This window comes from Enhydra lutris, unplaced genomic scaffold, assembly GCF_002288905.1.
Source record: "Enhydra lutris kenyoni isolate GAN:26980312 unplaced genomic scaffold, ASM228890v2 scaffoldscaffold17, whole genome shotgun sequence".
NCBI classification, from domain to species: Eukaryota; Metazoa; Chordata; class Mammalia; order Carnivora; family Mustelidae; genus Enhydra; species Enhydra lutris.
The window spans coordinates 20,803,124-20,813,987 of record NW_019154101.1 but is presented as its reverse complement, the minus strand read 5'-3'; the positions used below and the strand labels follow the sequence as shown (position 1 = coordinate 20,813,987).

General features: G+C 39.9%; 1 pseudogene; it reads left to right on the top strand.

The window, feature by feature from the left end:
• Nucleotides 1–5,342: 5,342 nt before the first annotated feature.
• LOC111147759 lies at nucleotides 5,343–9,073 on the top strand (annotated as a pseudogene).
• Nucleotides 9,074–10,864: the final 1,791 nt, after the last annotated feature.

Genomic DNA, 10,864 nt, shown 5'->3' with positions numbered 1-10,864 from the left:
TTTGCCAGGCAAAGCTGAAATTGGGGCTGAGATGCCAAACTAAAAATCTAGACTATTATGTAAAAATGTTTCTACAAACAATGGGACCCCCAGAAAATTCCCCCAGAGAATTCTAGAGAATTCTCCCACTAGATCCCAGAAAGAGGCTGATCAGGTTTATGTTCTCCAAGCAGGAGAAAGGAGGAAACTGCCTGGGGCCAAGATCTATGGACACCAAAGAAATAGCGATTTCCTGACTTTTTCTACCTGGTGACCCTAAGAACACATGTAACACACATACTTAAGTTTCTAGTCAATTTCGCTTTCTAATGAGTTTGAATCAAAAACCTTTAGCATGGAAGTCAAAGCCTAAAAGGAATAGACAGAAGAAAGGTAACAGGAGAAAGAGATATATTGCATAAAGAAAAGAACAGTCCCAGCTCTGTTTCCCTGGAAGCAGACTGTCAGATGGAGTTTACTTGGAAGTGTCCTTAAATGGCACAAAAGCAGGAATGGGCATGGGGAGAAGTCAAACCGCAGGGGCTGTCCCATGGTAGGCTCAGCCTCTGTCTCTGCGGCTAGAACCTCTCAGAGTTGACCCAGTGGAGCCAACATGGCCCAGAATACACGTCCCACATGGAATACTCATTGGATGTGGGCCATCCCAGAAAGGAGGGGATCTTCGGTCAAGGCAGTGCTCTGAAACTGAGATGATACACAATTCTCTGCCCATAGCACCTCCAGTAGTGGGGGCACCACACCTTTCATTTAAGGGGGACCTGGGTGGTGCCTCCCAGCGTCCATCACAAAAACTTCAGAGAAACTATAATAAATGTCTTCAGAGAGCTAAAAGAAAGTCTTGTTATCTGGTGAAACACAAAAGAATGCTATCTAGGTTTGGTTTGCTTTGGAGTTTTTTTGTTTGTTTTTGGATATGGAGTAATCTGAGGACATAAAAGAGCTCTTGAAATTTAGATTTAAAAGCAAAAAGTAAACAATAATTCCACAGAAAAGGTGAAAGGTAAAAGTGGAAAAGATTATCCAGAAAATGAAACAAAAAGAAAAATTGGGGAAATAGCTTCAATAAAAGGAATGTGAAAAATGGGAGAAACCATTCAGGTTTAATATCTGAATAATGGGAGTTCTAGAAAGAACAAAAAACATGAAGTGAAAAAATAATCAACTAACTAATATACAAAAAAAAAAACACCAGAAAAATCACAAAAGGCATGCGTTTCCAAATTGAAAAGTCCCATTAACTCTCCAATAAAATAAATGAGAGGAGAAATGACATCATGTTTTGTGAAATTTCAAAACTCCAGAAATAAAGCAAAGATTCTAAAAGCTGTCAGAGGGAAAAGTAGATCCCATATGCAAGATTAGGAATTCAAATAGCATTGGACTTCATAACAACAAAGTGGAAGATAAAAACTAATGGAACTACGTCTTTAGAAATCCAAGGAAAAATAATTCCCATCCAAAGTACCAAGCCAAACTCTAATGGAATGTGAAGGTAAAAAAAGATGTTTTCCTCTCATTCAACTTTCCTTGGGAACAGTTTGAGAATGAACTTCAGAAAAGGGGGAGAATAAACCAGGAAAGGCATGTGATTGAGGAAAGAGAAGCAAAGACAGAAGAGGATAAAGAAAATCCAGTTTGATAGTGAAGGGAAGACCCAGGACAAGAATTTAGTAGTAGGCATAAGAAACACCTATGGTAGGGTGTATGGGTTGCTCAGTGGATTAAGTGTCTTCCTTCAGCTCAGGTCATGATCTCAGGGTCCTGGGATTGAGCCAGTGTTGGGCTCCCTGCTCAGCAGGGAGTCTGCTTCTCCCTCTCCCTCTGGCCCTCACCCCAACTCATGTGCTCTCTCTCTCTCTCTCTCAAATAAATAAAATTCAAAGAAAAAAAAAGCACCTGTGATGTGAGGGATTAGGGACATTATATGTGACTGCATTGAGAGGAGTTGTGTAGCTCTTTGAGATCTGAGGGATGAATCAGTACTAAGTATATAAAAATAAGCTAATGATGGGGTGCCTGGGCAGCTTAGTCTATTAAGCACCTGACCTACTCGGGCCCTGATCTCAGGGTCCTAAGACCAAGCACCACATTGGGCTCCACACTCAGCAGTCTGCTTAAGTTTCTCTCTCCCTCTGCCCCTCCCCACCCCACCACCTCCCACTCACATGCTCACTCTCTTTCAAATGAAAAAAATCTTAAAAAAATAAAAAATAAAATAAAAAATAAAAAAATAAAAATCAGTTAATGAAAAAATCATGCAATTTTTCATTTAGGAAAACAATTTCATTAGGAAAAAGAGAGATCAAATCACCCTGCTAAGCTCAGCTGTATATAGCATTTATTTAATCATAATCAAGATAACACGGAACATAGGTTAAATTAAAATGATGACTGAACTGTACTTAGAGCATGAGGAAATACATGGCAAGTAGTATGGGGATGGTGGCTAGGGCTGGATTCCTTTCTCCTATAAGTAGAATCAATAGAATGTATCTGAGGCTTACTACACACATATAAGAAAGAACAGTATAAACATGTTATTTAGACATTTGGAGTGATAGGCCAGAAGAAATAGCTAAACAAACTGGAAGTGGTTTTGTTTGTGCTGCAGGAGTTGGGATGACAAGTGGTAGGGCAGAATACTGCTGTTTTTTGTTATATATTTTATACTATTTGACTCTACAGTATATATATATTGGTATTAAATTTATCAAAAAATAAAATATTAATTTAAAATTTGTTTCTATAATTTGAAAAGTTTGATTTTATAATGCCACCATTCAATCCATAAGCAATAAACCACACTTAAGCATATCCTATCATACCTGGGAAAAAAGAAATTCAGTGAACGGATGGTGTTTACAGCTAGGGCTGGCTTTAATGATTTAATTTCCCTTGGCTCTGATGAAGTACAATGGCTTTGCTGGAATTGACCTATTTTACCCTTCATCTCAGCTAACTTTTCTTCAGCCACCCTTAAACAAGAAGAAACAGCTGGAGTTGGGAGTTGGGAGTCTAAGTAAATGTAACTTTAATTTTGATTTCTTTCCAAATTCTACATTTAATCTGGGTGAGTGAATGCAATGTTGATGGATCATCACATTCTCATGTTATAATTTATGTTCATGTCAGGCAAGCGAATACTGTTCATATATCAATGTGTCAGGTATTGTCACCTTAATAAAGTAAACAATTAAAAAGAAGAATTGTAACAACCATTTTAATGGGCTTCTCGTTCATCTATTTCGTAGGAAAAAACTAAAACTGATTTGTGAAAATAAACTACCCATACTTCACCCCATCTTTCTTTTTAAAGTGATCCATCAACTAGACCATAACAAGTGTTTAATAAATCTATTTTATTCCCCTTATTTTAATAGGAAAATTAGAGAATGGATCCAAGTAGAGAAAAGGCCATTGTCTGGGTTCTTGTGATCTCTTCTCCACAGGTCACAGATTTTCAAAGTTCTTAAAATTGCACATTATTAAAAATGAACTGGGTTCCTTTTTCCAAATAAGATAACCCACCACCTCCCTCAAGTGGTCAGTTGGATTAGTTTTCTCTTTCCAAAGCTGAGTTGGTTTATTTCCAAGAACTGTAGAGCCATGTATAATGGCTGGCCTGAATGGATTTTTTTTCTTGAATAAATTATTTGGTCTTTGGAGTGAAGGAGTGAAGGAGGCAGATTACATTGAATTGTGCTACTATTTCACTAGGCCAAGATAAAAGATAAAAAGATGCTTAGCTTACCCTGGGCTAGCAATTGTTCATGATGCTTGCCAGCTCAAGGTTGCTCTCCCTCCAGACCTCTCCTTTTCTGCCTAAGGGCTTAACCAAACTCCACATTTCTAGTTATTTAAGGCCTTGTACCATTTTTTTTTAATTCACTCAAGTAGAGGTGCTAATTCCTGCTTCCTGAACAAATGGGCTTTTCAGTGATTATACAACACCTAGCAAAACTTGTTTAGTAATGTTACTTCCTAACTAAAACTAAATACTTCTTAAAATGTTTCCTCAGTTAATCTGATTGGGAAAGGGGAAAGAAAGGAGACCAAGACTGTCTTTCTGATGAGCAATAAGGAGCAAATTTTCATGAATATCTATAGTCAAATCATTTCAGGGCATTTAGTACCAAAACTTCAATTCAAGAGACACATATAAAAGTCATGTCTCTAAGTCATTAGGCTAATTTCAGTTCTAACAATCCCCCAGAATAAAATATGCCAACAAGATGTCTGTGGGGTATTTACTTGAATAAAAATATATGAGTCGAGGTTACCACTTAGCTACCATCTGAAAACATGAACATTGCTGTTCTTGTTTTCAGATGGTAACTAAGTGAAATTCTTTTTTTATTATGTTCACTCCTCAGGTTTCTGGAAGGATTGAAAGGATCTGTGAAAGCAGTCAGTCTGGGAGTCAGGTATAAGAGTAGACACAACTGAATAGAGTTTTGTTGCCTTTATTGTCTAGATAATGCTTATCCAAAGTTTTCAAATTGATTTGCACAAACTAGCAATCAGCTAAATCTGATTTTTTGAGGGCATTTCTAAGCTTTTTCTCTTTGGGCCCCAATCACGAAATAAACAAACTCCTACGACAAAAATGGTAAGCCTCTCTGGTAATTTGGCTCCTCAACTGACTTCTCCATTGAGCCAAAAACTCAGGAATGAAAAAATGCCCACACGTGTACATGAAATTTACCAAACCTATGTTAAAAAAAAAAAAAAAGCCAAGTATGTAGGAGTAGACTAGAGAGGATTCTGAAGACTCTAATCCCAAAATAGACCAAGCAATACCAAGGTCTCATGCTTCTCTACTTCTAAAAAAAAAAAAAAAAAAAAAAAAATCGCATCAATTATTCTTGAGTGGGAGACATAGGTTCATTCTTGCCACAAAGAGATTGAGACAGTAAAGTTGACAGACACAGGAATAGTAGTCAATGATATAAAATATTGATATATTGGTGTGTGTCCCTACTGACTGAAGGTATGTGTGAATATCACAATTGTATAGTTTGAAACCAGCCCGAGAAAGCTGCGTCATCCTTGCACATAACAGACTCCTTTTGAGACCACGTTCTGCAAGGAATCACTGATCTGTGCTCGCATCACTACCACCGAGAGATGTGATTGGAGCTCACAGGGGCTTTATTCAGATCATTCACTCTGTTTCTCACTCTCACGTTTCTCATTTCACTCTTGTTTTCTCACTATTTCTTTCCTTCTAAAAACCCAAGAAACACAATTATAGCATGAAAGTTGCCAGGGTAGCTCTACCTTTCACCCACAAAGAACTAAAAGGGCAGGACTGTATATAAGATACGCCATGAGTTCTCACAATGTTCTCACTACTCGTATACTTGGCCAACTACCAACAGGTGAGGATATACACTGAAGAGGAGGAAATGTCTTCAGCTGGATAAAACCTTAACTGAAAAGTTTTGACTCCTACTCAAGAGATTTGTGATAATCAAAGGGACTGAATATTGTTCCTATTTTATAAGAAGGAAACTTCATTTATATTAACTTCCAGGGAACCAATATCTTGGTTTATTTTTTTGTGTAAAATGCTATATAGGAAAGTGTGGTTGGGGATAGTATTGTTTTAGGGGCTTAGGGTTGAGACAAACACCAGCGTTTTCCTCATTATATGGGTAGAATGCCATAATGAAGTTTCCATATTTTGGTAAATTGAAGGTCATCCAGCCAAACAGATGTCAGGAAGTAGAGATTCAAAATTCACACCCTAAAATGTCTAGGGGCTTTTTTGTGGCCTTCCTGAGGTTTAACAAGCAAAGACTCTAGATCTGTGTGAAATGAGACCATTTCTTTGTTCTTTGTGATTCAGACTCTTCTGGGTTTGGAGTCCCGGTTTAGTAAAGAACTGAGTGTTGTGGCCTATTGCCTCAAACAGGACCCACCAACGCCGTTCCTGAGGGTAGCCTATGAGGAACAAGAGACAGTGGGAGTGAGGCGTACTGAAAGAGAGGCAGGAAAATGCATTACCTAGGCCAGTGCTCCAAATTTAATCTCCTGATTCTGGGGTGGTTGTGGGGATCTGAGATCTGCACATTCCCAAGTACCCAGGACCACATTTTGAGTGGTGAGCTATGCATCAGGGCTTCTTACACTCTCTATTGATAAAGAGTATTTCCCCCACTCACCCAATCCCAGGTAGAACTTCGCTCTGATTTTTCTCTGGTATTCTCCTGGGCCAGAGAAAGAGTCCACAGTGACACGCTAATCCCTTCGGCAGCACACCAAGGACAAGATGCACAGCCAGAATTCTGCTGGGCTCCAGGCGGGTGTTTGAGAAAGAAGACAGAATGAACTTCTCGCTTCATTCCTTGAGGCCACACAGTCTCCCTAACACATTGGGGAATGCTGGCTTCCTTTGGTTTTCCTGAAAACAGCCACTGATGCTAGCTTTGTATTTAGAGTCAGATTTAAAATCCACCCAAAACCTATTCTTTTTAAAGGACCAAGTCATGAATTTGACTTTCCATATGCTTCTCACCCGTGGGGTCTGCTCACCAATTGACTCCTCATAGTGTGTTTGCCCCTGATGCCTTGCAGTCTCTGCAGATGAAATTTGAGAATTCTCTGGTAACTGTAGCAGGACAACTCCTCAGACCAATGACTTTCCAAATAACCTCCTCATTTCTCTCATGTTCAGAGAATGGGAAAGAATTCCAGAGAGCTATGTGAGGGTGAACAAGGGGCCAGAACTGTCATTTATATCTATGACTGGACAGAAAGGTGGAAATGGATAGAATGTTATTCAATGCTTTCTTTTTCCCCACTGTCCTAACCTCTTCTCAAGAATGTTTTGCCAAGACAAATAATATGTTTTACCCAAAGCATCTCCCATTTAAACTTCTTTACCATAAACAGGCACTTCGAACTTAGTGAGAGCTGGAGAATCTTTTACTAGACCATGATCTCCTTGAAGACAGGAATTCTGTTACTTCATTTACTGCTGTATCTTTAGCACCCAGAATAATGCCTCGCACATAGTAGGTGCTCAGTAAATACCTATTGGTATTTGAGCAACCATAAGATTAGTGAAGGTAAACTCATTCATTTCCACAGGTCTCTTGTCGAGCAGCTCTAGCTCCTGTCATCGCTGCCCCTCCACCACTGCTGCCCCTGCAAGGCTTTGCCACTGCCAAAGCCACCTGCAGCGACTTGTCTCACCTGATTCTCTCCACCTTGTTCCCCACCAACCGCAACCATTGACGCCATGTCGAGTGACCAAGACCGCAGCCAGGATCGAGGGTTTGGTGCACCTCGGTTTGGGGGAAGTAGGGCAGAGCCCTATCTGGAAAGAAATTTGGAAACCCTGGGGAGAAACTAGTTAAAAAGAAGTGGAATCTCGATGAGCTGCCCAAATTTGAGAAGAATTTTTATCAAGAACACCCTGATTTGGCTAGGTGAACAGCACAAGAGGTGGAGACATACAGAAGGAGTAAGGAAATCACGGTTAGAGGGCACAACTGCCCAAAGCCAGTTCTGAATTTTTATGAAGCAAACTTCCCTGCAAATGTCATGGATGTGATTGCAAGACAGAATTTTACTGAACCCACTGCTATTCAGGCTCAGGGATGGTCCGTTGCTCTAAGTGGATTGGATATGGTTGGAATAGCACAGACTGGATCTGGGAAAATATTGTCTTACTTGCTGCCTGCTGTCATCCACATCAACCATCAGCCATTCCTAGAGAGAGGTGATGGGCCTATCTGCTTGGTGCTGGCACCAACTTGGGAACTGGCCCAACAGGTACAGCAAGTAGCTGCCAAATACTATAGAGCGTGTTGACTGACGTCCACTTGCATCTATGGTGGTGCTCCCAAGGGACCACAGATTCATGATTTGGAGAGAGGTGGGAAATTTGTATTGCAACACCTGGAAGACTGATTGACTTTTTAGAATGTGGGAAAACCAATCTGAGAACTACCTACCTTGTCCTTGATGAAGCAGATAGAATGCTTGATATGGGCTTTGAACCCCAAATAAGGAAGACTGTGGATCAGATAAGACCTGATAGGCAAACCCTAATGTGGAGTGCAACCTGGCCAAAAGAAGTAAGACAGCTTGCTAAAGATTTCCTGAAAGACTACATTCATATAAACATTGGTGCACTAGAACTGAGTGCAAACCACAACATTCTTCAGATTGTGGATGTATGTCATGATGTAGAAAAGGATGAAAATCTTATTCATCTAATGGAAGAGATCATGAGTGAGAAGGAGAATAAAACCATTGTTTCTGGTGAAACCAAAAGAAGATGCGATGAGCTTACTAGAAAAATGAGGAGAGATGGGTGGCCCACCATGGGTATCCATGGTGACAAGAGTCAATAGGAGCGTGACTGGGTTCTAAATGAATTCAAACATGGAAAAGCTCCTATTCTGATTGCTACAGATGTGGCTTCCAGAGGGCTAGAAGTGGAAGATGTGAAATTTGTCATCAATTATGACTACCCTAACTCCTCAGAGGATTATATTCATCGAATTGGAAGAACTGCTCACAGTACCAAAACAGGCACAGCATACACTTTCTTTACACCTAATAACATAAAGCAAGTGAGAGAACTTATCACTGTGCTTCGGGAAGCTAATCAAGCAATTAATCCCAAGTTGCTTCAGTTGGTCAAAGACAGAGGTTCAGGTCGTTCCAGGGGTAGAGGAGGCATGAAGGATGACTGTCAGGACAGATACTCTGCGGGCAAAAGGGGTGGATTTAATACTTTTAGAGACAGGAGAAATTATGACAGAGGTTACTCTAGTCTGCTTAAGAGAGATTTTGGGGCAAAAACTCAAAATGGTGTTTACAGTGCTGCAAAATACACCAATGGGAGCTTTGGAAGTAATTTTGTGTCTGTATACAGACCAGTTTTAGGAATGGTAATCCAACAGGGACTTACCAGAATGGTTATGATAGCACTCAGCAATATGGGAGTAACGTTCCAAATATGCACAATGGTATGAACCCACAGGCATATGCATATCCTGCTACTGCAGCTGCGCCTATGATTGGTTATCCAATGCCATCAGGATATTCTCAATAAGACTTTAGAAGTATATGTAAATGTCTGTTTTTCATAACTGCTCTTTATATTGTGTGTTATCAGACAAGATAGTTATTTAAGAAACCTGGGAAATGCAGAAATGACTGCAGTGCAGCAGTAATTATGGTGCACTTTTTCGCTATTTATGTTGGATATTTCTCTACATCCCTGAAACAATTTTTAGGGGTTTTTTTTGTACTAGAAAATGCAGGCAGTGTTTTCACAAAAGTAAATGTACAGTGATTTGAAATACAATAAAGGAAGGCAATGCATGGTCTTCCAATAAAAAATATTTGAAGACTGAAAAAAAAAAAGATTAGTGAAGGTATTAATTAGTGAGAACTCATGGTGTATCATAAATACATCTACATAATACACACATGCTTATCAGATCCAATTCACCTCCTGCTAGCTTCTCTGACTCTGCTCACATTTTATCAACTCTCTTCTCTTCTGCACAGATTTATTTCCACCTTAGTATCCTCAACTCTCCTGTATCCTTCCTTTGTTCTGCATTTTCCCTGATCTTGCATATATCAGAGACCAATTTGCAGCACAAGTTTAGAAAAAGTGTACAGTTATGACATCACTATCCTTTCTAAGGATATCATGTCAAGCCACTGAAGGATCCTTTGACTCCAGCAGGACAAACTAATTTAAAGACTGACTGAAGCAAAACCAACAAACACCTACTGATTCAGTCTACCCATTCCCCATGTTGATGAAACCATAGGAAATCAAACTTTGTCTCAGAAGTTACTGCTTTATATACATGATGCCCACAATTACGTAATCTCGTCTATTTCATTAACACAGGATTTTTCCAAATTACATCCTTTCCCAAAATCTGACAGACACCCAATTATACCCCAGCTCAGAACCACTTCTGTAAGTGTTATAAGGAAGTCCTGTTATAGGTGAGGAACATGATACTTCCGTGATGTATCAGAGCAGAGAAATGATTGGGAACCACTCATTCTAAAAACGGGCTCCCTGGGGTACTCGCAGGCTGCCCATTCCCCACTCTGACTACATACAAAGGGCAGACATCTATTTTATAGCATCCCATGTTTTGGTCTCTCCCTTTCACTCCACAAGCAAAATATACCTCTCCTGTGTGTGTTCCCATCCTGCAGAGCTCTTTCTAAGAGCAAAATAATCCAATCTATTAGTCCATAAACAAAAAAGTATTTGGCTCCTCAATCTATTTGCATATTGCCAATGACACTACTAGAAGCAAGGGCACTAAAGGTGGGACACTTAGGCCCTGTGGAATGGATGGGGGTGGGGGGACTGTATTGCTGTTTTCACTATCTTCAATAGCACTAGGTAGTGCTGAGTAGCGTTCCTTTTCTATCCCAAGTGCAAGGAGCTTCTGAACATGGGAAAAGCTCATCCCGACATGCCCAATAGGCTTCTTACTAGAGCAGAACTTCCTTGTTCAGATGCAGAGTGAGTCAGAAGACTGTCCATCCTCTCTGCCAGCTCTGGTGCTAACAGTTCAGGCAACTCAATTATTTTGAATCTGATAACCAGACAAAAGATAAGCCTTTAGTTTCATGCTTTGGTTCCATTATTTCCTATTTCCCTCTGCAATCTGGAAATAGTGAGAAAATCCCACCAGCCAGTAGGGAAACTTGTTGAACTGGCGTAGTGGGTGGAGTTTTCAATACCCCACAGCAAATTCCAAATACTCTCCGGAGGAATCACATTCTAACCAGCATCAAGCCTACTTCTGTTGTTCTTTAAATTTTCCACAGCACTAACAAGGGTATGAGAATTTTCACAAGT